The 24,457-nt window shown below is 38.0% G+C and overlaps 1 protein-coding gene across 4 annotated transcripts in view; it reads right to left on the bottom strand.

Annotated features, from left to right (window-relative positions):
- SASH1 (SAM and SH3 domain containing 1) overlaps window positions 1-24,457 on the bottom strand; it is a 534,286-nt gene that overhangs the window by 353,629 nt on the left and 156,200 nt on the right. The window lies entirely within an intron of this gene.

Raw genomic sequence — 24,457 nt, 5'->3', positions numbered from 1 at the left:
GACTCAGTTTTTTGGTCAGTCTGAGGAATTTACAATTTTGAGTTAGAGTTAAGCTTTGAGAATTGTTATAAATTGAATTTTAAAAGCCCTTACAAGTACCTCTAAGAAAGATAGCCACAAAATCACAATTTAATTTATTTGAACTTAGAGCCTAACAGTATAATGGAAAAAGAACTGTGCAGTCAACAGCCAAATGAATCAAGACTTAATCTGGGATTTTAACAGAACCTAGAAGAATTAGCAAACCTCTGAAAATCCCTTCCTTAGAAAAATAGGTAAGACCTAGGTTTTTAAAGAAAAGTCAGTTATCAATCAGTTTCCAAGAGTAGATGTTGCATACAAAGTATCATAATTCAAGGTCAGGATTTTGACTAGGTAAATTCTCTTTCATTAGCTATTTTCCTTGGATATTAATCAATGTGAGAAAGCAGCAACTAAAGTCTAGAAGTTACACAAGTGTGATCCAAAAGAAGTTTCCAATGACAGCATCAAGCACTGTATCAGCACAGATAAGAGTGCTTGATTATAAAATCCTCATGAAAATTAAGGACACACTAGTTAAGGAGTGTATCAAAGGTCTGCAAGAAGAAGTCAGGAAGATAAGCAACGTTTCTCAGTAATTTCATTTTAAAAATACCACATTTCCATACTGATGCTTCTTTCTTTGGCCCTTCCTGGGTTACATGATAGTACTACGAAATAGATGAAACTGAAAAAATTTATTTGCTTCATTTCCAACATAGTCTTGCACGAGTTTCTTAGAACACTGAAGCTGAAAAATATTGTGTATGAAAAAGGACAACCGTCACCCATCAAAAAACCAGCATATCTATTTCACAGGAAGGGGAGGTATTAGGTGCTTTTTAGTAAAGGATATGGATGATTGACTGCTTTAAAGGAGGTCACATCAGCTTAAAAAAGCAGCACACAGTTGCAGGAACCCTTTTCACTTGCCTCACCCAGCAGTAAGCAAAGTCATGACAGGGAAATCATGTTTGAATCCCATAAAACAGAGACAGAGAAAGAAAGGCTGGAAACTGCCTCCCTAATCAGCTTCTAAGAGAGGGAAACTACAATGTTCTGCTATAAAAATAATCAGTTCTGCAACATAGCATTCAAGATATAATACTCTCTCTGTGCACTATTCTTACTTAAGTTCTTCCTGCAACTGAATTAAGTGTGATTTTATTAATTAACATTTAAATTTCATATATATGACCTATTTTAGAGCAAACTATTTGTTCATCGTAGGCACAATTCTCCAGGTTTTAAAAATTTCCTTTTTCATGTCTTCTATTTTTACCATCTTTGTAAGTGATGTAACAAGTGCATGATTGACCTCTTTATGAGAAAAATCTAATGTGTAAATTAGCAAGACATCCTAAGGTTCAGTAACTAAAAGTGACATGAAATTCCCTTTTGCTTTTTAAGCTAATTATCTAATTGATGCATTTGCTTCATTAAGCTTTAGGTTCTTTTTCTTTTTTCAAGTAGTGAAATGCTAGCTGACATGCATTTTAAAGAGATATCACTTTCAATGGCTTAAGACAAATTTTAAAGTAGTGTTTCTTAGAAACTTTCAGCAAATAAGGTTTCAATCAAGATTTAATACAATGGCATACCAAACATTTTAAAGGTTGCACAAATACTATTCAGAAGAACACAAGCTGCATTATCCGCCTTGAGTATCTTAACACTAGTTGTGCACAAAATAACTTCTTTTCCTGTTGCAAGATACACAGACTTTTAAAGTGCAGTTTTACAGAACTGAGAAATTAGGCAATTCAACTTAATATACATACACACAAAAATTATGAAGCATATTTTTACAAAGGAAAAAAATTAGTACCCAATAAATATAATTATTAAAGCCAGGAGAACAAATTGAACCGTCTGTGAAAGGCCTATTCTCCCATAACAGGTGAAAAGTCTGTTCAACAGAATTAATGTTAATCGTATCAGGATACGATGTATATTTCAACAGAATAAGGGTTACTTACTGATTTGAGCTGTCATAGGGGATATTGTTGCTTTTTCACAATACTGTTCTTTTTGTTGCACTTTAATAATAGTATTGAATGCAATCATTAAATATAATGAAATGATGTAGTAGCAACACACATTATTGAATCTGCTAGCTAAAAAATGGATTTAAACTTAGCAAAGAACAAAGCAGAAATACTATTTTACGTAAGTTTGGAGAGGTATGTTGCCTGTTCTACATGAACTCATTATCTACTCTGTCTGTATCACTAAAGAAAATTATGGCTACTTTTCATTGAAGTTTCTGTTTCAGAAGTAATTAGAACACAGAATAGACTGTAAAATATCTTAGATTTGTAGAGACAAAAATACTTGTATGTAATTAATGGAATTTTCAGTCAGCCTTCACTAACTACTAGTAAGGTTTATCTGTACCAAGACAGGCAGGCTTCCAGCTACCACTGCCCTTTCCAGTTTCCATAAACGACAACATAATTACGCAGGGTGGAACCAGGTGTCACACCTATATTAATGTAGCTGAGAAGGAGCAGAAGTGTTAAAAGGAGTCAGAATGCAAAGGAGTACTATTTTGGAAATGTGATGAAGAGAAAGTCTGTCAGTTTGAAAGCCACACTGACTGTTGAGCAAAACCTACAAGCAAGTAGACAGAAACCTGTTTTAAATAGGACTCTTGTCTAACATCCTTTTTTAATCTACAGGCATTTAATCTTCTACAATCTGAAGTGTCAGGGTGAAAGGCAAAGCCGATACTTTGCTGCTCAGATCACAGCCCCATTCCGGAAGGTGAATGTTCAATCCACAACAATCTTCTAGCAGCAACATGGAAGGATCCATTGCCCGGTTAGAAAACGATGTGCACCCTTCTTCAAGGCATCTTACTAGTAGAAATCAGACTTCCATTATTAAATGTTCTTACACTGTGTGGTGGTTTGATCCTGGCTAGGTGCCGGGTTCTCAGCTTTATTGCTGGCTCTCTACCTCCTCCCCCACAGCAATGTAGGCAGATGGGTAATGGAGGTGTGCTGGTTTTGGCTGGGGTAGAGTTAATTTTCTTCACAGTGGCTAGTATAAAACTTTGTTCTGGATTTGTGCAGAACACAGTGCTGATAATACAGAGATATTTTTTTATTGCTGAGCAGGGCTTGCACAGAGCTTTCTTTTCTTTCTTTTTGTACTGCCACGCTGGCAAGGAGACTGAGGGTTACAATCAGTTCACCACATATTATTAATGCTGTTGCTTTCTTCTCAGAAAGAGGAGCCCTTGCCCGGCTACAGCATGGGGTCCCTCCCACAGGAGATAGTCCTGCACAGACTCCTCCAGTGTGAGTCCTTCCCATAGGCTGCAGTTCTTCACAAACACACTGGATTTTTCTCATAAAGAGATCAATCGTGTACTTGTTACTTCATTTATTTAGGAGCACTAAATAAATAAATAAATAAATATCCGGGTTTCCTTCTGTGCTTTGTGGCTATTATTAGGATAACATATTCCAGGATAAACAGATCCCCTTCTCAACAGAAATTAGTCTGTGAGACCCCAGAGATAAGCCTTTAGATAAGCTATACCAGCATCGATTTTTTACATGGTTTTGGCTTTCCTAAATCAGATGGATTTGTGCACTTGATGATGTCTCTATATCCCTGCTCAGTCATCCACCCGTTTCCACCTCTTGGCTGCTACCTTCTTTTATTATATTTGGCTTCTGTCACAACTTCCTTGTTCATCCACACAGGTTTCTTGCTAACATTGCCTCACCTCCTGCATATGAGACTGGACCACTACCAAGCTTGAAAGTGGAGATTCTGGAAAATCAACCTGCTCTCCTGGACCCATCTTCTCTCCAGGGCCATATTCTCATGGTGTTATTCCAAGAAGATCCATCAACATGTAAGAGCCTGTTCTCTTGAAGCACAGCGTTGTGATCCTTCTTTTTGCCTTGTTGAAGCCTTGCAAGATCCTGAACTTCTCTATTTCATGCTCACTCCAGAAAAGGCTGCCCACCCCAGGCTTCAAATTCCCAAGCAAATCTTCCTTGTTTGTAAGTATGTGGTTCTGCAGAGTGGTTTTTTTGTTGGCTAATTGATCACTTTTGTCATAAGTGAACCTTTTTTCCCCTATAATTCACCTTTTTCCTCTGTGATAATGTATCTGCTCAGGAAAGCTTGCAAGGTAAAACCAGCAGAATCATAAAGAATGAGAGTCAAAGGACAAGCGGAATTATAAAACAACAGTTGGTGGTATGGTTTCCTATTAGAGCATTCATGCAGCACTTGAAAACAGCATACATTAAAATGCAGTCAGGTATTTTCTCACACAAATTCATCTCCAGCTGCTCAGCAGGCTTAAAATAAATTTTCTAGCATCTCCTGTGGCAGACACTCTGGTGGTATGCCTAAATTCAAAAATAGTCCAATGGGTGATCCAATGGTCTGCTTATTCTGGTAATTTAATACGACATTGTGTCCTCTCATTGTTCCATGTGACAGCAGCATCCTTTATTTGCCCTGCGTTAGGAAGTTGGCTGTGAAACTCACTGGCATTCAGTCAAATTCTGCAGTGGACGAGACAGCAAAATATAGTTCAGCATTCAGTAAGGTTTGTGGTGTGCACCTGCCACACTGTGTCACTGTGCTCAGCAAGCCACTTACAGTGGCCCACTCAGAATGCCACTACATTTCTCATTCTGCTTCTGCACTCACAATACCTTCACTTGTAGTCCAAATTATGCAGTGCAATAAAACATCTTGAAAGTGGGAAACAAACAGGCACCAAAAATTAGTTTCAGTAACCCTTGCTGTGTGGAAATTGAATGATAACACCCCCCACAGGGTTGTAGAGATTTACAGCTAATCATATCTGTTCATATCAATGACTCACCATTCAGATCCTGGACAGTATGTAAATACCAGGCTCCCTATAGTGTCTCTAATAATTTGCCTATGCTCAGTTTCAGCTGGTATTTTTTCCTCCCCAAAACCATTTAATAAGATCTAAAGGTTTGGTTCAAATCAGATTTTAAGTTTTGTGGATAAAAAGACAAGGGATCTTGGGTTTAGCACTAAATGCAATATAATTTTTAATGATCTCTTCATTAAAGCCATTACAAAAGAGAAAAAAACCTGTACTACACTGCACAAAAGCCTTTAAACCTTCATTAATCAATAGTTTAACATTGCTATATATGATTCACTTGTACCAATGTGAATTTAATAAGAGAAAACTTGAAAAGAATTTGGGGCTTTAAAGGAATTTAGCTACAATGTGAGATGCCTCCATAGCATGATGGGAAGTTGTGGGTGCAAAGATCAGACAGAGGTTTGTAATTTAAAAGTTGTGTATGTACAAGAAATATATGTATTTTCTTGGTGTGGTAGTGAGAAAACAGACAGTTAACCATTAGACATTCTCCTTCCCCTTTGCAACTTTAAATGTGTCAGACTGACACATAAGGATAGAAATTCCAACAGATTTTTTTCTTTTTTTTCCCCTTTATTTTTTCCCCCAGCATCTCAGCTATTGAAAACTTCCACAGCTTTTTGTTCACCTTGGATAAAACAGAATTTTAGCAACTTGACCATGGGAAAAAAAAACAATCTCATAATCAAAAATATGTTACTTAAAGATGCACACACACACATCTCTTAACAAGATGCGGCCACTGCATCTCATCTACACATTAGCAACCCTATCATGATCAACTTGCTCATGTGCAGCAGCTTCTCCTAGTTTCTTAACTTCTCCACTTCCAGGGCAGAAATTTCACTATATGCTTTCCATAGGCAAAATATTTATACATATTTCAGGTTTTCTTTGAGAGATTCACCATCTTTCACTGACCAAGTCAACAGGAAGCTTTTCCTGAAATTATTACAGCCTTTATTCCTGCTGGCTGCATCTCACTTCTGCCTACTCACTGCTAAACACAGCCACTTCCAGGTAAGTTTGAGAAAGTGAAAATAAAGTAAACCCACGTTTGTGTGCTGTATATCACTTTTACTATGCAAATGATTGTTTAAAGAAGAATAAAAGGCTGTAAATATTTTGAGAAGTGGGCCCCCAGTGCCTCTTCAGTCTGCCAAACGGCGGCGCGTGCTTTGTAATTATGTAATATAGAGAATACCAGCTGGTTTGAATTGTTCTCAGGGGCTTTGGATGATATCGAAATGCTCAGCTCCCCCAGTGAGAGCCATAATCAAGCAAGTAATACCGTAAAGTCAGACCAAATTGACATTGAGTTGTTGGCTCTTAACACACTTTAAACCAGATGTTAATGCTGTACGCTGTGATTTTGAAGTTTTTTTGTCTATTCTTTCCTTAGATAAAGCACTATTTCTCTGAAAAAATAATGTTCTTGCATATAGACACTCTCTCAGATGTTGCACTTTACATTTTCTGAAGAAACAGCCAGATGTTTATTTTCCACTGCTATGGCACAGAATAGAAGGGGTACATGTTTTGCTGTCAAAGTGGTTTTGGGAGGCAACCAGCCCAGACATTGTTATGTATTCAGCATGACAATGGCTTAAAGTGGAGTCTTAGGAGCAAACTTGTCAATTCCTACAGTGGCACTTACTAAGAAGAAGTGGTAGCTTTTTGTTAACACGTAAAAATAAGCAAGCATCTTCATTAAAAAGTTTTTGCAATAAGTTCTCCACTGCTTTACAAAGCAATAGACATTTAGAACTTCTCAAGACCTTGCAGTCTTTAGATCTTCACAAAAATGCATTAACTATAATATTATATCCATTTTGTGCAATCTAACGTAGAAGATGAGAAAGGTCTCAAGCTGTTGCTGCAAATCCTCCCCTCCTGAAGCATCACAATTAAAGCACTCGCCATAGAGATAATGTCTTCCTTCACAATTTTCTTAATAATTTTTACAGCATGCTGAGACAACCTGCAACTTTTATGAGAAGGCAAAGAGCTCCTTTCCTTTCCATACAACACACTCCCAGGTCAAAGACTCTGTAAGCCAAAGAATGAATTGGGAACCACTCACCATGTTTTCTATGCCTGTGACTGTTAGTGGAGCTGAATTTAACTACATAGGCTGCTCTTCTTGCTGCTTATAGTAGCAAGTTAAAAAGCTACATCTCACCTCCAGCAGGTGTCTATTGCAGTAGTGGGATTGTCCTAAGAGCACACTGCACTGGACTGGACTGTCTGGACTGGACTCTACGGACTGGAGACGCAGCAATCAGCTGGGTGGCCCAGCTCACTGCCTGGGTGCTCAACAGCCAATCCTCCCACACAGCCAGGGAAAATTTTACACAATGCCCATGCAAATCCTATTCACAATTTATAATGTTCTCACAGTATTAGCCAAAAATCTGCCAAGTCTGAAGGACCCAAAAATGTCTGCCATGTATTACATGTATCATGAGACCAGTCTAAGTTCCTCTTCATCCTCACTCCCCTCCTCCTAGCCTTACCAGTTTGCCACTCTGATCCCTTGACAGCCATTCTGTGGGTTTTAAGCTGCTTTGCATACTGCTGTCTGATCCGAGATGTGGGAAACTGAGTGCTGTGTGATTACATGTGCTGTTAGACAAAGCCACTGCATAAGGGATAGAGGTCAACAACTTTGTTGGAAAAAAAAATGAAAGAAATGCAAAAATGTCCTAACCCCCTGCTGTATATTATAATATCCCAAGGTGAATCACAGTGACATTTCCTCCCTGAGACGCAAGTATAGCACAGTTTTTGTAAAAACGTACAGCAATTCTTCCCCCAAAATCAGTATAATACAATTTTATCCTCTTGAATCAAAAGCACTAAAAACTGTTCTATGTATTATCGGTAGCCTCCTTCCAGATAGCCATGTTAAAACAGCAAAGACAAGCCCCTAGGTAATAGAAATAAACACAACCAATTATGTTATCAATTATTCAGATGGATAACTACTTTAAAGAAGACAACACAGCTGCTTAAATAATTAATAATATTTAAGACACTAACAAACTACAATGTCACTTAGGATTTTTATGGTCTACTGGGCAAATATTTTTTGAAAGAGCACATAAAATAAAGGAGCATTTGAAAGACTTCTATTTGGGTTATGGAAAGATTGTATCAGTATTTCAGGTTAGATTTTAAAGCTACTTTCCACAATAATCTTCTATCCCAAATGACCTGTTCTAAAAAAATATATGTTAGCCTTGTATTTTGTTTTCTATTGGGCCTATCTTTTTTCTCTTTTCCTTATCAGTTACATTATTTTCAGTATATAAAAAACTGACTTTCAATCCTTCTTTTCCCAATGGAAGTCCATATCAAAATGGAAATGTGTTGGGAATGGGTGCTGAGATAGACCTCTATCTTGAATTTACCTGGAATTAAAAAAAAAAAAAAAAAAAAGAAAAAGAAAAAGAAGATGTCCAATCAGCTCTTGCATACATAAAAAACCCCCAGTTCCTTTTGAGGAATGGAACAAAAATAGATGCAACTGCCTTTTTATGTGTAGGATACCAACTCTACTATTATTATCTGTTGTATCAGTTTTTGTTAGTTCCGTTTATACAACAGAGAGGAGGGACATAGAGATTTTTGCCTTGATGAGCACTCAGAAATTTCTTAATTTCTTTGCAGGAGTGCCTAAAATTAGACTAAATCTACTCTTTGATATCCAAAAGGCTTGGCTTTTTGGCATGAGTAACTAAAGCTCTCTTGCGAGGCATCCGTCACCTTATAAAATAACTGAAGGTAGGTTTTTATTCCGTGTCTATTAAAGAATGAAAGCATCTCTAATTTAGTAGGACAATTCCTGTATCATTTAAGATTAACATCATTACTACAGACATGGGCCTTTTCAAGCCCCAGATCCTGTGGCAGGTTTGATACACATTATTTCCAGAATTAACCTGGAGTTGAGTGTAGTTTCTGAGCTATAGTTTCAGAGGAAAAAATGTAAGCAATAAAAGGTAGTTATCCCCCAGGTTTCTTTCCCAGAATCTTCTCCTGCAACCATGCTTCACTGATTGCTTGTGATTCAAGGACATGACTGTGCAGGAAATTCGTCACAGCAGGCTGGAGGGGTGTTCCATTTATGTTCAAAAAACAACAGACTCCACAGTAATATGTCTTCAGCCTTGCTCCAGCACAGCAACTACACAGCAAACAGCTCCTCAGAAAGTATCAACACCTGACTTCCAGAGGGAGCAAAATGATTTTTGATTCACGATGTGATGCCTGGCCTACTGATACAGGCATATTTAGAAAAGGGTTTGAAAATGGAAGCAATTTAACGACACTGATGTTTAAGGTAATAAAATCTTGTTTCAAAAGATACATGCAATTTTTATGTCAGATCTTAATTATCTGCAAGAGGACTATGTAATTTCTTTGACTAAACTAATAAATATGGTTGCTTCGGTAAAATTTATTTTATTTTACATGTATTGTTCATTCTGAAAAAAATCCCCGCATTTCTGATTTTTTTTTTTTTGGAGCTGCTTCTCTCATGATTTTTAGGAACTCATTTAATATTCTGTGCAAACGACTAAATATTAAATATGTTACTGCTTTGGTAAACCTAAAAAAAAGCCATGTTCTTTTTTCCAGCACAACTACACAGTGACTGAACTGGAACAAATAATAGGTTTCAACTAGATGACATTTCTCCTTTTTTATCACCACTTCCCCAAGGGCTGTATGCCAAATTGGAGAATGATAAAGTAAGGGGAAATTATTTAGTAGAATGGATGTTATCAGGAACATGGGAATGAGATCTAAGATCAACCAGAATAAAATCACAGATGGCAGGTATACAGCCACTATGAAAAAGGCTTTTAGATATAGTAACATGAGAATACTTAGCAATAGTAAAAACTTCAGTTATTAATAGAAATGATAAAATTTCATGACATGGCAATGAGGCTCAAGTATTCAAGTAATACTTGAATTTACGAAGAGCACAATATGGTACTCATCACATGAGAATGCACAAAGATTTTTTTCACTATGTGAGTAAATTAAGGGTATAAATACACGATATGGACTAGGCAAAAGAATTACTTAAACTGCTTCTTTTTTATAATGACCTCTCAAAACTCTATGCAGATGAGTGGAGAGATACTTCAACCACTGCTACTAGTTTTTATAGAAACCCCTTAATTTCAGGATACTTAAGAAATTTGAAGGCAGTCTAACATTTCATTATGCAACAAAGGCAAACAAAGAAGTATGAATACCATGCATAATGAAAGAAAAGATTGCCAAAGATTTGATTTCTAGAGGATGGGAATACAGTTAAACACGACATTTGTGGTTCTGTAATGAAAGTCTTGGCAGCCATACTTAGTTCTACTATTTTGAGAGGTTATAAATTGGTAACTACAAACCTGGGATATTCTTAGAATTTTGCATTGATTCAGCTAGAATCACATTCACTACTAAATATAAAAATGCAACACCAGACAATACCAGTAAATAATGCACTTGGAATACTAAGTGATCTAAAATTATCTAATATCTAATCATTCTCAAAATGCTGAAAGTGCAGTTCTGTAATGTTCAGTACTAGAGACGATCCCATTAAATATTTTAGAATAGCATGAAGGAGTAAATAAAAAAACCCAACAAACAAGATTGCTGATTTTTCAAATTACACAAAGAATGCTTGTAAATTCAGATATGCAGGAGAAAATAGTGCATAGAAACCAGTTACTGGGCAGGCAGCACATCTAGAAACCACGAATATGGCCCACACTAACAGAACAGGAGGTTTGAACTCTGGAAAATGATGAGGCTGGAAAAGGTTCAGAGAGAACATAAGCTCACAGGTTAATGTTATGATAGAATGAAATTCTTGGGCAGGAGCAAGAAGTATTAAGCAGAAATAATGACTGACACCACCACAGCGCTAAATTGACATTAAGAGCATTTCACATGTACTTGGCATGCATAAGCCAAAAATTATTTTCAGAAACTGAAGAAACTCCAGGGAGAATTTAAAAAAATAATTTGGTTTTGGTATCTCTGCATAAAATATTCAAAACCGATCCATATGCACCATACATCAAGAAAATGATTTCAAGATGATCAGATAAGCAGCTTTTTGATTTTTCCTTATCCTGCTCCAGTACCTCTATCCCACCCCATGCCTGAAAGGTGCTACTGTCTCACACAGCAGTTCTGCAGGTAGGAATCATGCCAAAAATGATGGGACACACCCTCCTCACCCCATGTATTTTCTGACACCCTACATGAAAAGTGAGAACAGAGAGTGGACTCCTCAGTTGGAAACAACCCTGGGTCAGGTTGCAATGGGCAGTACTAACCCCTGAAAAATGAAAGAAATAGATGGAGCCAGACAGTTCTGATGGGAAACTGGCATGACGTTTTTACAGTGGGAATGCACAGGTACCAACCACACTGAGCTCAGGTGTTTGGCACTTCAGTCTCCCAGTTTGTGCCCATTGAATGGCATCTCCATCCAGAAGCAGTAGTGAGGGAAGCTTGGGAGAAAGTCATACTGTGTTTGCATGACATACCCACACTTGCTTTCCATGATGAGTCAATTCAGCATTAGCTGCTCTGGAGAAACACTGATTGTCTGACCCTGTTCAGGTAAAAATCTTACCAAGGGAAAAATCTACTTGAAAATTAGTGGTGTTTTACAGGCTATCTTTTCAAATTTTATTTCTGAAATGGGAAGACGTGGATTGTTATGAAAGTTTTTAGAAGATTAAGAGAAAAACATATTTAGGTTTTTCTGTAATTACTGTAAGACATTCAGCATTTGCCTTACAGATTCCCTGGAAATACAGTAACTTTCCATCACTTATATGACAGGTGAAGTCAAAAACACCCCCCACGTGACTGCTGATTGTGTGAACTATGAACTATTACGACCACAAAAGCCAAGGAAATTCCCCCTCAGGAACAGAATACTGACATACCTATTCCTAAGTCATATACAGAAAATTTAATATAGGAGATACTTGCCATATTTGAGCTGTGATAGGAATTTTTTCCTCTCTACACTTGTCCCTCCATTAGTAAGTGCCTTTAGACTCACCCATCTACAAATACCACAGAAGTTTAAAGACTTACAAAGATTTACCCATTAGAAGAGCTGCTTTCAGTCAGAACCATTAGCACGGGAAGAAATAAGCCTTCTAATTAGGCATTTAGATATATTTTCAAAAAAAAAGATGCAATTATTTAAAAGCTATCAAATGAACAAACACTGCACTGAATGAGTCTTCTGTTGTTTGCAGTGTTATTAAAAGTTACAAAAAACTGCACTTTTATGGAAAAAACCAAAATGCAGATGGGTTGGTGGGGAATGGACTGTAACTGGTTATAAATCAAATTAAATTCTGAATTAGCAAGCATTTTAAACTCTTTCTTCCACTTCAGTCTCTGTTCTTTTGCACACAGAAAGCTTGGTGAAAGTTGGAGGAATTGAAAGAACCCAGTACAATACACATTCATCTCAGAGTCCTGTATGAGATAACATTTCCTCTCACCCCAGCTCAGAGATCATGCTGCTCAAGAAGCAGGATTTTAAGGACTTTGAAAGCTGATATTTTAGATGTTAGGCAGCTAATATCTTTTAAGCACCTGGCAGAGAAGTTTAATCTCTTGACCAATCATTTTTATGTGTACCTGTCCTACAGATTCAGCATTCAGGTTGTGCACTGTTGGAAGAAATACCAAATACTTCTGTGGCAATTCTTTGTTGCAAAGGCTTTATTTGTTAATGCTCACATAGATTGTTTTGCTTCAAGTTATAAATGAGGTTAGCCAGCATCCAAAGAACTCGTCTCACAGTAAAAAATGGTTCAAATTAATCTTGTGGTCTACAAACTGATCCTGTGGCTGGGCACTTACTGCAGCTCATACAGCCTCAACTTCTCAGAAGTACAATTCTACTCATGCCAAGGCCCTAAAAAGGCAGCTACACTTTCACGAGAGAACAGGAACATCCTTTTATGCCAGAAATACACAACATGAAAGCCACAAAGGAGAATGAGAAATATAGGTCTCACTTTTCTAGGACTGCTGTTAAAAAACCCCTCATTTTCCATAGCTTTCATTCTGTGTGACTGCGAAGGAAACCCAAAAAGAGAGTGTGAGATGGAAAAAAAGAGCTAGCAAAGGGATTCTTAAAGGATAGAAGGTCTTTCAAATGATAAGAAAATATATGTGCCCTCTCAGATGTGGAGAAGAATACAAGGATTAGAAAGGAAGAAAACCCACTGAGATGAGGCAGAGGGTTACAAATGCAATACATGGAAGCAAAGCAAGCAGGTAATTTTTACAACAGAAGAGATCTTGAGCAGTGAAAATATAGCAATATACATACGGGAGGCAAAAAGAGGTGTAAATATATTGGGTGGCCATAAGATATAGAAAGAAGAAAGATGTCATAGCTTGCAAGGAGAGAATAAACAAAGGAACAACACCTCTTAGAAGGCAGATGGGAAGGGATATTTTGAAGTGGAAAGTATGTAGGGATGGCATGAAGAATGATTTACAGGAAAAATATCAGGAGGCTTCAGGCAAAAGGAAAATAGAATTTTGGCTTGAAGGGGAATGAAAGAAATGCTTAGTAGAAGGTTTGGGTTTTTTTAAAAGATGTAGCTTCAGAATGAAATGGCTAATAAAGAACAATTGATAGAAAAATTGTATGGAAAATATGGGTAGTTTAAGGAAGACATTTCAAGGAATTGGTATTGGAAGGGATTTTTCCACTTCAAAATGCAGACTATGTACTCAAGAGAGATGCCTGAAGGACCCAAGATTGGGATGAAACATTTGAGTGGGCCTAAAGAAACATCAGAAGCTAAACCAGAGATGCATAAAGTGGAGAGAAGTAAATGAATGTTGTCAACCAGAGATACAAATATTACCTGCATCCATGACAAATGGTAGAACCAACATTAACCAATCTAAACCTCCTAATTAAGCAATTAATCAATCAAGGCAACATATAAAGAAATCATATTTAACAGTAGCTAGCCATATTTTCTCAGGATGAACAGCCACGAGTTTCATAACTTCCAGAGGTCTTCAGCATTCCCACCTGCTACATTCTATTTTTTTCATATGCTGTACACCTGCAGGATAAAGGATATACTAACAGCCCTTCAGTATGTATGTCTCCCTCTCCAAATACTTACCTCAAATTGATTACTGAAGTACATATTTACTGCCTGTCTAAGCTGCAACTTAAATTACTGAAGGACTCAAAACAATCTTAGAAAATAGTAATAACCAATGCTCCCCAATGCTTATTGTTTTAAGACCTGCCAAAGATTAGATATGCACTGTGATACTGATATGAGAAGATGAGTTATTTCCATTCAGTTAACAGGAAATTACTTAACACAATAAAAGGAAGAAAAAACATAGTGTTTTTTTCCTCTTCTGAGTTTGCACTTGTAAAGCTGTCACATCTTGTCACGGTCAGGGGGAAAAACCTCACAAACTCTCTGGAAGAATTTCTTTCCAACATACTTACTCAAATACACATAAACTGTGTTCAGAAGTACTCATTTTGGCAGAGATCTGAAAAGTTACTCACATCTAGCTCAAGTCTATGAATCAGAAACTGAGGTCATGCTGCTCCTGCTAAGTCATGCAGCTTCAGGGATTTTCTAACAGGGAGCTATTATTGCACTTTGCTCACATGTATCCATCAATTTCAACCACCTTGGCTGGTGTATTTCTCATATTTTCACTTTCATTTCATTTCACTTTATCCTGTCTCAGCTTTTAGGCCCAGGAGTTCAGATATGCAATTTCTCCCTTTCACCACTTCAGAAGCATCCTGTTTGTTCAGCTGATGTCATCACCCATGAGGGATTCAGCTTCAGAGTTTAGGCTTCGTTCTCATGCAGGACAGCACAGCACCTGTGAGATTTGTCCTTTTTATCTTCACAAGACTGAAAATACTACCAGTGAAGCAACACATCACAGATTCTTCAGTATTATTATATGGCTGCTGGTGAAAGGTGCTGACAGCAGCACAGTTCAGAAGCTCTCTGTGCCAGCCACAGAAGGTGGTTATGTTTTCATCTGCTAGTACTAATAGGCCATGTTTTGGGACCATCAGAAAGAGAACTATCCTTGAAATAATTTTTAGGGCAATTTTAGTTCCTTAGCTTTAACACATCAGAACTTTTGTTCTGCCTCAAGATGTACCATGACTGTTGAAAACCTGCCTCCTTTTCATGTTCCAAACCTGCTTTCTGCTGGCTTCAGTTCAGTCCCCTCTCACTTACAGAGGAAGATGTACTCAGCCTGGCCAGGCCACTCTTGGTCCTCCTGAGTACTAATAGTGAGCTCAAGACCTTCATTTTCTGTGTGAAGTTCTGACTTTTTTCTACCTGTATCACTTTGTATCTGTTTACATTGCATATCATCTGCCATTTCACTGCTCAGTCACTGATTCTCTAAGTTCATCTTGTACTTGGTTGTTGATCAACCTGGTGGTTACTATGCCGAGATAACCTGAATATCATGAACAGACTTGGTCATATCTGTATTGAGTCTTGTTATTTCTATTTATTTGTTGTTTTTTTTTTCTTTTATCCACTACCTGAATACTAAACTAACTGTACAGGCAGCAATCCTTAGTCACTTAATTTCCTTAAAACTTCTGGCAAGTCACCTTTTTGAAAGCCGCCTGGAAATTCTGACAATCTCCTTTACCCATGTACTTGTTAACGACTTTGAAGAATTCCAGCAGCTTTATGAGTCAAGCATTCTATTTAAATAACCATCATAAGTGCTCATGATAATTATCCATGTGTCCATTAATTGTATCAGCTAATGATGTGTCTAAAGGATTTAGAACTGTTGCTCTACTTTCAGCTACACCTGACTGCTTATGCACTTTACCCACTTAAAATTGAAAGTACTATCCCTAACAATTATGCAAAGATAGAAATTTTCTGACTTACTGGTTATGATCAGAAACTGTTTTGTATGCAGTACCTGCTGGTACGTCTCTTTCACTACTGGCAAAAGTAATTATAAGAACTCAAACCTTAACCAAAATCCTGCCCAAGAATTCCTACTTAAAATTAATTGGATATAACTTCCTGTTGTTTCCAAATTTTGGCATAATTAGGTTCATATCTATTTTTAATTTAAAATACCTAAATTTCCATTAAAGAACTGTTTAGTTGTGAACTTCCATCATCTTAAAGGTCTCAAACAGACGATTGCAATGGATTTAACAGAACTGAGTATCTGTGATGTAGATACCTTTCATCTCTGTCAGTGGTCCTCAATAAACATCTGAACAATTTTGTTCTCCCATCTCATCAGCAACTGAATAGGTCAGGCAGTTGGACTAGATGATCATTTAGGTCCCTTCCAACTGAAATATTCTATGCTATCCATCCACTTCTAAGCTGGCTTACTTCTAAGAATTACAAATTTAAATTACGTACAGAAAGCATGCATTAAGCACAATGCAATGCTATCGACAAATGCTCACACTAGGTTACGTTATGCTAAAAAAATCACTGTTGAAAATATACCCTCATAAATGACCAAATTATATTTAATATATTGAAAATAGTCCGTACAATTTCATTTTATTCCAGTTACAAAAGTTGTAACTGATCAGTTGTAACTGATACAATAAAAAAGATACAACAGCCTGTGAGCAAAACACAAACATATTTTCTTCCAGCCTTGATTTGAGGCAGGTTCTAGTCTATGGTTCACCAAGCAGAGAAAGATGGTTTTCTTCCTTGCATCAGACACAAGCAAGGAGAAGATTTTGTACATGTCTCATGACAACATTTCATCTTAATACAATCTGGTCACAGCAGCTACTGCAGAAAATTGCTCGCGGTTTGCTGGCACCATGGGAGACCATCATTACTGACAAGATTGAGAAACCCATCAAAGGCAATTCAGGACTCAATCTAACTGTGGCATCCAAGTGCTGCGCTTTTTTATTGGGGCTATTTTCTTGCATCTCTTTAATTCTTATTCACGTCCATTGGTCCTTGACTCTCATTGCGACTCAATGCAATAAAGGCTTCAGCTCAACTCAATTCAATCTCAGAAATCATCAAAAACTAAGATTTATGTTATAGTTTTTGGAAAACCTTATGACAGCTACCAATTCAGGTGAGGAGATGTAATCTCCTCTTCAACAGCACTACAAAGATATTCGCCTGACTCCTTCACAAAGGGAATGCACAAGGCAGCCTATTCTGTATCATGTTGTGATGACAGAAGTCACTTTCTCTGTGATGTTTGGCAGAAACCAGTGACCACCTGTGTCAGCAACTCTGTTTAATAGGTTTGTTTGATTGATTGAAAGTCATCTATGGTATGGTAGTTTTTTACAGAAAAAAAAAAATTCTTCTTTCAGTCTCATGGTCACCACTCCAAATCAGACTGGAGCCATTGCTACTTTTAAAATACCATAAAAAATATTATTTTTAAAATATATGACTTGCTGAGCTTGCAAATGTCACACAATAACCAGCAGAAAACAAGAAGCAAAAATCATAGGTCTATTTCTGTCTTGCTATTGCAGACATGATACCCCTACCTGCAAAGGGGAGGGAGACACTAAAATTCTGGAAAAGTTACAAAAATACATCCTTTTCATGAGCATGGCAATAGATACAAAGATTCATACTGTCTTCAGCTGAAGCTGATGCACTTGCCATTATACTGCACCAGGTATATGGTTTTCACCTGTAATACAAATCTCTTACCAGTCTACTATACCTTACTGTGGCAAAAATTAACAGCTAGCTTTTCCCAAAACAGAGTTAATCAAATGAGTAATCAGAATTTAGTTTGGGAAAGGAAAAAAAAGGAAAAAAAAATCTGTGATTCTTCTTATTTCTTATTTTTTCGGTACTAACTTCCAGTCCCTATTTAAAAGTTCTCTCAAAAAAACTACGTCCCCAGTCTCTCACTAGTAAATGGTAGGATAGTCGAGCTTTTGATTTTCATCAGTTATTGAAAAACAATCTCTTTATAAACTCAAAATACCTTGTTTCCAAATTTAGTACATATTCCCAATTTCTAAATATCCAGTTTGGAGAATCAACTTGGGGCAAGAAGGAATAGTGTGTGTGTGTGTGTGTGTGTGTAGTGGTATGGGTTTTTTTGTTTTTTAATGTCATCTAGTCAGACGCAGAAAAGAGGTTAGGAAGAAAAGTCCTTCTCTGTAGGAGGGTGCTCTAGATACCTTCAAAAGCCTTGTGATCTATTTAAAAACCCCAAAATATCTGGCCGGCCTTCTTTTGTAGCCTAAGGCTGGTTCCATATCAAGTGAAGTCATCACAGACTACCTTCATTATGGCCATCACATTACTCTTATCATGTCATTAAACAAGCACAGTGCATTAGGCCAATGCTAAGAATTCCTCTCTTTCATTGTTACATTACACAGATCCAAAACGAAATACCCGATGATACCATGATCCAAAGCCAGGAGTGGCCAAAACACTAGCAACCCAGCAAGATACTGCCACACTTCCCTCTGGGAAAAGTGATACCATGCAAATGGAAAAAGGCAGCTGTGTGCTGGACTGCCACATATGAAGGGATTAAATGAAAGGAAAATTATTTGGTTGTGGAAGCTATCCTAAATTTTAGGTAAATTAGCATGTTAAATTCATTCGCTTTTCAGGTGTTTTTTCACAAGAGATTCCCATCTACTACCTGTGAGATCAGAATCACATCAGTATCATGCCTCTATTAATTGAAGCTAATTTGTGCCTTTTTATAGCTTGGAAAAAAAGTAGTAAATGATCACACACACAGAATAAAGACAGAGTGCCATTAAAAGTATTCAACACATCTAGTTGCTCAGCTAGGACAAAGGCAGTTTCTTTTAACCACAAATCTAATTAAAAACAGCTTACATAGAGCATCCCCAGGGTATAGTGAGACAATATGGAAAATATGCATATTTAAAATCCCTGGATTTAAATCTAGCAGAGCAAATAATGCAAAAGAATGTAGAAATATTTTCAATTAAATTTAGAATCCTAATTATTTTTTATCTTTTTCAGGTAGGGTCTTAGGTTATTTGGACACATTTAACCATTTTATCTTTGGTCTATGTCTTGGGGTGACTTTATGATGTGTATCCCATATCCCTGCCCTATACCCAGAAATTAATTTTGTGCCTTTCTATGCCTTTAAACTGAGCCTGAGAGGAAGACGGAAAAACTGAGCAAAACTTCTTCAAAACAGTTTGCAGCTTGTTCAAGGTCACACAGAGATAGAGACTTTTTTTTCCAGCTGCAGTGGGGGAGCGAGGAAGCACCCGGCTTGCAGGTTTTTTTTCCAGTCAGCTTTTGGCCAGTTTTCAGTTTCTTTTTCTCCAGAGAGAGACTGAGAGTTGAACTTTTTTTTCCTTCCCTGGAATTTCAGATTTTTTCCCTTTTCTGCTGGACTGCTTCAATACCAGAGCACATCAGGAGGACTTTCCACCGAGCACAGAGGGCCTGGCCCTGGGCCAAGCCCCAGCTCCGAGGAGACCAAAGGGAGGACTCTGACACTTTCCCAGGTTTTTTCTCCACAGCGAGGGATTTTATTATTTGGCATTATTATCCTTTTCCCGTGTGTTTGTTAAAGAAATAGTTTTTATCTCCTTCACTTTCCTTCGAGGAAAATTTATTTTTCCCAAACCTGGTGGGGGAGGGGTGGTGGTGACCTGCCTTCTCTCAGAGGATATATTCCTAAATTTGACCAAACTGGAACAGTCTATAAGACAGGTTTTCTAGTTGGGCCACAGAATCTGTAGACAACACTCCAGATGAGTAACCTGGTTGATATCATCACAAATACTATGTGATAGAAGAACTGAAGCTTTACATAATTCTGCTCATTCTTTGGAAGATGCAGGAAGATCTCACAATGAAGCACCTGCTCCATTTAAGTGGAAGTGACTGAAAATGCACCCCTAAATAAGGATCTTCCTCTCAAGCACTATTGCCCAAAGCGATATCTGAATAGCATCTAGCAGCAGGGAGAAAATGAAATTACAGAAAATAATCTCAGCAGCAAAGATGGAAACCTGGGATAGAATAAAGACAATTAAAGGAGATCTAAATCACATTCTGTACTTCAAAAAGTGGGTGCTGGTAAAAAGAACCAGCAGAGGATAGTCTGATAGTAGCTGCTTTCTGTGTTCTTGATGTATTTTGGTTAGCAATCATGTAGAGGCAGCTGACTGTGCAAATGCATTTTATATGGCTGAGGAGAGTCATACCTCAGGTAAGACCGACATTTGTTTTAAAACGTATGCCTTAAGCTTGATGACAGATAAACTAAACCTTGAAAAATGTCTGTGGCTTACCTAGGACTGAAAAGCTGTTTGCAACTCTAAGAGGATTAGCTGGGATAAAAGACCAACTATTGGTCAGGCTAAAGGACAGAAATCTCAAAGGGAGATTTCAAGGATACTTAGAATGAGTTCTTTACAAGGAGATTCTCTTTTGCCCAGCCACGGCCCCCATGATGATCAGGCTGTAGTTTCTGACCACACAGGTGAGATTAAAAATGCAAAGGCATCACAAGGAAGGGCTGGAAGCAAAAAGCAAGTGGAGCTAGTTCAATGTCTATTTAATAATACCTAGAGCTTGCACGAAGTGCCAAAATTGAGATAACGTAATGAGGCAAAAGAAATAGAAGGGATGTAATTTATTTTTAAGAAAAAATACCAATATCCAGATTCAGCTGAATCACAGAAGGAACGATGGCAGCACTGTGTCTGTATGACAGCATACACCAACTGCCTACAGTATGCTAGGGACCCAAAATAGGCATATTTGTACATTTTCAGAAATGCATAGTCAAGAAACAACTCCATTCCCTAATCATGAAATGGATATGGAGAAGCACCTCAGTCTATGGAAAGGTGTCTATCACCTAACCTCACTTGTACCTAAATTCCCCAAACAAATAAAGGCAGTTGGTGTGTTCAAAACAAATCACTCCAAAATGACTAAGGCAACTTTCCCTGACTGAAAAGAGAAGCTCACACTGGGCAGACAAAGCCAAGACTACCTTGGTGGGACATCCAGCAGTTAGCACAATTGCTGACAGAGACAGGACCCAGGCCTTCCAAGCTTGAGAATATTTGAAACCCACTGCTCAGGAGTGCCCTGCTTATCTGACCAGAGGCAGAACTGAGAGGGAGCTGCCTCCGCTCAGAGCTGAAAAACCAAGAATGGTAGAGGCAAAGGGCTGACGAGAAAATGAGCATAAAAAGGTTGATATGGTAGCTTTTCACAGACCATTCACAGACCATTGCCTACAGATTAAAAATGGTTTTCGGAACAGGGACAAGCTTCCTGAACTCCCAGAGGAGTTTGCTCTTCACTGGGCTATACGTTGTATACTTTACATTTAACTTTAAATACAATAGTCTACTATTACAGTAGGCTATACTTTGCAATTTGCTACTACAATTTCCTAGGAAACCATCACAACAACTTACAGAAGTCTAAGCAGCAGGCCAAAGTGCTCAGTCTTGTCTGCCTAGGTATCTGACTATATCAACAAAAAAATCAGCAGTTTACAAATGCTTAAATTACATAGGTGGGAGAGGATGGGTCAAGGTCATCATTCTGTACATTTCTGATTTTTTACAGAAATAAAATATGCAGGGCAGCTCTCCAAAGTTTTACATGTCATTCAGTTCTGCTGCTGACCTGCTTAAAAACTTGAACTTTATCCTCATGGAATGACTGAGAAAACTGTGACGCTGCATTTTCCTTGATAGTTCAGACCTCATCAAGACACATCCAGTTGCTGAGTCCATAAGTTTTTTAAAAGGCTTCTCCATAATGCAACTCTAATACTGGATTACTTCCTGTCTACTTTTTTGACCCTTTGCTGAATTATGTGGCATGGATTTTTCAAACAAAGCCTTCACTGCCTGCCATTAATCCTTTTGGGTAAGCAAATCAGCAAGCCTTTTAATCACTGGGATTGATGCAACCACTCCTAGAAAAGCACCACAAACCATCTGCCAATTTCACAACTATCAGATCCATGAGTACACGATAAACAGCCTGGTACAGAATGCCATGGCTGAATAAAAAATTAGAACCATCATGGGAGAGATGGATTACTACTTTATTGTACTACAATCCATGGAGCAGTTAAATCTCAATATATAATTTCTATTGTAATAGTCTTTGCTCCAAACTGCAAGTCTAAGCACAAACACTTTTCTGTGTATTACAAGAACAGAAGAATGCAGTCACATATGTAACAAATATGAACATAATGTAAGTTTTCATAGGCTACTTTGCTCCTACTGCCTACAATCATGCTTTATCTGAAACAGCACTTCAAAATAAGTAAAGTCTTTGTAAGCTTTTCACTTACAAATTTGTGTCCTATACAGTGAAATAAACTCAAAACTTCTTAAAGGGATATGAAATACCCTTTCAAAATGACGATAGGCCAGTCCTGCAGCAAAGTAGTTGTTAAACTAGGTGCAAAACAAACCCCAAGGCAGGTCTCTTTTGAAACAGTAGGATATGGTGAGTTGCAGTGGATTCAAGGAAGGGTCACCTTCCTCCCTCTGCATATATGGATTAGAATAATTTATCTATGTTTTCTTTTAACATACCTAGTCTTTATTGAGAACATAATGGAGAAAATCCCTTAAAATACATTGAAATCTGAAATAATTGGAAAAAAAAAAATGTCTGACCACCATCACAACCCATAGGAATTAACAGTGGCTACAAGCAGAACAAAGGAAACAATTTGATGCTCAGCTCCAAAGTGCTGGCAACAGCACAAGCAGCTGGGGCCCCTTCTGAGTCTCCATCAACCTTGCAAAGATCAAGCCTTTTCAGTATAAATTCGAAACTCAGATAGCCAACTACTTAACAGTAGCAACTAGAATAAAAGGCCAGCAGTAAACACAAACTCTAACAATTATAATTACTATTCCCTTTCTCTTCTCCCAGGGCAGAGATTTCCACCTCCAGGGACAGCAATTGCATCCGAAGTTAAGAAACAGAAGTTGATTGGGCATTAACCACGGATTAAAAATGACAGAAATAAACATGCAGTAGGAAGACAAGATAGTGAGAAGGCAGAGACTTTCCCTCATTAGTTTGGCTAATTCCCACCAAGCCCCTGGTTTTGCAAAAAGGAGCTGCTCACCCCCTCATCTGGGCAGGCTCACACCCAGTACTGTTCCTCAGGCTGAGGGAAAGGCCACCCCTGGCAGGGCAGAAGCAGGCAAGAGTCTCTCAATCTGATGCTCAACCAGTAACAGCTTGTGAAAATGAGAACAAATAAGGAAGCTGCTGCAGAACAGCTTTGCCTGAACACTGAGAAGGGAGCCAACTCGACTCTGCAGCTTCTAGATGGGTTCCTAGGCAAAAGCAATCAGTAAAATGGCAGAAAATGCAACAGACCTGCAGTCCAGCTTTTGTCAATAGCATGCGGTAGCTTCAGCCACACTTTGCAAAGAGCTCCAGTGGCCTTTGGGATCTTCTGAGGTCCTCAGTGGTTCCTGCTGCTCTGAATACCCAGGGAGAGGACAGTCTCGTTTCTGGATCCTCACTCAGAACAGGGACCAGATGAATTGTAAATACGAGGTTTCCTCCACACGGGTGGATGGCCAGAAACTGCTCTATTTATGTTCCCATTGCTCAGGAACCTTCCACCGCAGCTGCATCTGAGGCAGAACAAACTGAAGAGGCCAAAACAATGCCTTCGTTTGGGGCTGTTTGTAGAAGCAGTGTGGAGGCCCTTAGCCAAGATCATGTCTCAGGCCTTTTTATTATCTGTATCCATGTACTGATAAAGAGCACAGGCACATTCTTACTAAGAAAAAAAAAATCTTGAAAGCATTAAAAGAGATTTTTTTTGTTTGTTTATCTTCTTTTTCCCTGAAAAAGCACCAAACCATTGTTGGCATTGTGAAAAAAATTTGATCAGTGTTTTCAAATTTGGATGGCCAAGTTCTATAAAAATGAAAGCTGCCCAGTTGACAGAAATATAATTAAGTTTCTGAAATCTGGATCCTTTGGCAATCAACTTAAGTGTGTATTTCTGATGTGTAAGTGTAGACTTAAATGTCTTATTTAAGTATCCCAGTAAGACAATGCCAGCATGATTATTCAATGTCCAAACAGATGATCTTAATTAAAATTAGTTTATCTAATTCCATGTCTTGAAGGAAACATTTATCTGCAGAATACATGCAAAACCTAAACCCACTAAAAACTGGCGCTATTCACTTAAAAGTATCTATGACTTCAATAGCAGAAGTGATTCAGCAAGCCAAGTGGCAACATTAATACAGGAGAAAGTGATCCAGAAATGTATTTCATTATTGGCAACAGTTTTGGATTTGTCCTGAACACAGAGCTGATAAAAGAGAGCTGTTTTTGTTATTGCTGAGCAGGGCTTACACAAAGCCAAGGCCTTTTCTGCTTTTTGCAAGGCCACACTGGTGAGGAAGCTGGGGGTGCA

Source organism: Corvus hawaiiensis, chromosome 3, assembly GCF_020740725.1.
Source record: "Corvus hawaiiensis isolate bCorHaw1 chromosome 3, bCorHaw1.pri.cur, whole genome shotgun sequence".
NCBI classification, from domain to species: Eukaryota; Metazoa; Chordata; class Aves; order Passeriformes; family Corvidae; genus Corvus; species Corvus hawaiiensis.
Note: the sequence above shows the minus strand (reverse complement) of the source record. Positions and strands in the feature narration are given on the sequence as shown.